Here is a 2679-nt window from a genome sequence, read left to right as displayed (position 1 = left end):
TTTGTCTGTGTGAGTGTGTTGGATCCCCTAGAACTGGAGTTACAAACAGTTGTGAGCTGCCATGAGGGTGCTGGGAAATGAACCGGGGTCTTCTGGAAGAGCAGCCTGTGCCGTTAACCACTGAGACATCTCTCCAGCCCAAGGTCTGTTACTTCTAAGACACGCTGTGCATGCTTCCCTCTCCCTCTCTTCAGAGGAAGAAAACATCCCTTCCTTTTCTACCCTTTGTACCCTTTGTATACTACTGTATTTGATCTCTACCAAATCTCTCCCTTTACCCACCAGCCTCCAAGCTCATGATAGCCATGGCCATGAGTTACTACTAGTCTTTGTAACAAGGGATCTCTATCTAGCAAAGTCTTTGATACTCATGAGATACTTAGAAATAGCCAAAGAATAAGAAAAAAAATGTTTCTGGAGCTGGTGAGATGGTTAAAAGCCCTTGCTGCTCTTCCAGAGGACCCAGGTTCCGTTTCCAACACCCACACAGTGGCTTACAACCACCTGTAACTCCAGTTCTAAGAGATGTGACACCCTCTTCTGGCTTCATAATCACCTGTAAGTGCATGGTGGCACATACATACATGTAGGTACATGTGAATATGTGAGTGTGTACACTCACCAACACACACACACACACACACACACACACTTATCATTAATAAAAACAAATCTTAATATGAATTTGGTAGAGTTGTGGAGAAGGCTCAGATGTTAAGAGCACTTGCTGCTCTTGCGGAGACCCTGGGCTCAATGGTTCTAGTATCCACATGATGACTTACAACCACCCATAACTCCAGGGTCAAGGGATCTAATGCTTCCTAACCTCTGTAGGCAACAGGCGTGCCCGTGGAATATATACATACACACAGGCAAAACATTCACATATGTAAATAAATTTAAAAAATAAAACATTAGTTTCTGAATGTTAAACCAAACATCACAAATTCATGTATCTCTAGTTATGAGAAATCAAACTAAAAAATAAATGGAGAGGCTGGGTTAAAAGTGTGTGGGGGAGAGGTAGTTTTTATCAAAGAAGTTGTCTCAAATTTCTGGAAGCTTCAGGATGGAACAAATTTAACATACCAGAATATGTACCCTAGGGTCTTCTGATGACCTTGCTGAGAACTGACTCCAGACTGTCCCTACTAGACCAGCATCATCATCAGTCATTTCCAACAGCTTTCATTACAGAGAGGCAGCTGAGAAGGTTTTCGAGGTAAAGATACCCCAACCTCTATGAATCTGAGGTGAAGACAGGGCCCTTTCTACCCAGGATCTGTCTTGCTTTTCTGTGCAGATATAAACAGACTCCTATGAGTTTATACCCTACCTCATATGCATCCTAAACAGACTATGAAATTTTCACTTGTAACTTCCCAAATGCAAAGATCTACTCCCCTAACATTCCTCTGAACGTGTTGGACTTGTATGTGGTGGCCAAGGCTCCTTCCAGTGGATCTCTGTGCAGACTCTCAACCTTTCTTTCTGCTGCCTTGGTCTCCATCTTGCCCATGGCTCCTGTCTTCTTGACTGCACCTTGTCTGTGTCATCAGCTCACACAGTGCACACCTTTAGCTTCACTTAACTACTCTGTGTTGTGATAGTTCCATCCATTCTCCTCTGTCTATGCCATATAGACTGTATTTCATGTGGATAGCCATAACTCTAGAACAGGAGTTGCTTAACTGTTGCCACCCTGGCCAGTTTTATGTCACTTGGCATGAGCTAGAGTCATCTGAGAGGAGGGCACCTCAACTGAGAAAATGTCTCCGTAAGATTAGATTGTCGGCAAGCCTGTGGGGTATTTTCTTAATTGGTAATTGATGCTTGGGAAGCTCTTTGTGAATGAGGACACCCCTGGCCCTGTGGTGCTGGGGTGGATAAGGCAGGCAGGCTGAGCAAGCCGTGAGGCACCAGCCAGGAAGCAGCATCCCTCCATGGCCTCTGCATCATCTCCTGCCTCCAAGTTCTTGCCCTGTTTGAGGTCCTGGCCGGACTTCCTTCAGTGATGGACTGCTACCTACAAGTGTAAGTGAGATAAACACCGGTGGTTTGAATAAGAATGGCCTCCATAGGTGCATAGGTTTGAATGCTTGGTCATTAGGGAGTGGTACTACTTGCCAGGGATTAAGAGGTGTGGTCTTGTTGGAGGAAGAATGTGTGTGTGTGTGTGTGAGAGAGAGAGAGAGAGAGAGAGAGAGAGAGAGAGAGAGAGAGAGAGAGAGAGAGAGAGACTGGGCGTGGGCTTTGATGTTTCAAATGCTCAAGCCAGTCCCAGTCTCCCTCCCCTCCTGCCACCTCCTGTGACGTCAGATATAGAACTCTCAGCTATTCTCCAGCACCATGTCTGCCTGCATGCCACCATGTTTCCCTTCATGATGACAATGGACTATCAACTTATGAACTGTAAGCAAGCCTTGCTTACATGCTTTCCCTTATAAGAGTTGCCATGGCCATGTCATCTCTTCACAGCAATAGAACATTGACTAAGACAACATTCTATCCAAGTTACTTTTGGTCATGGTAATGGAACCCATAACTAAAACAAATACCTTAGTCAGTCAGTCAGTTTGTCTGAAGTCAAACATTATCCCAGGACCAGTCACTTGCTGGTCAAGGGTTCTGCCTCCAATCACAATGCTGCTTACTAATGATTGCTTTGGAAGCCTCTTC

The sequence above is a fragment of the Cricetulus griseus genome, chromosome 6 (genome assembly GCF_003668045.3).
Source record: "Cricetulus griseus strain 17A/GY chromosome 6, alternate assembly CriGri-PICRH-1.0, whole genome shotgun sequence".
Taxonomy (NCBI): Eukaryota; Metazoa; Chordata; class Mammalia; order Rodentia; family Cricetidae; genus Cricetulus; species Cricetulus griseus.
The sequence above is the reverse complement of the archived record's forward strand: the minus strand, read 5'-3'. Positions refer to the sequence as shown.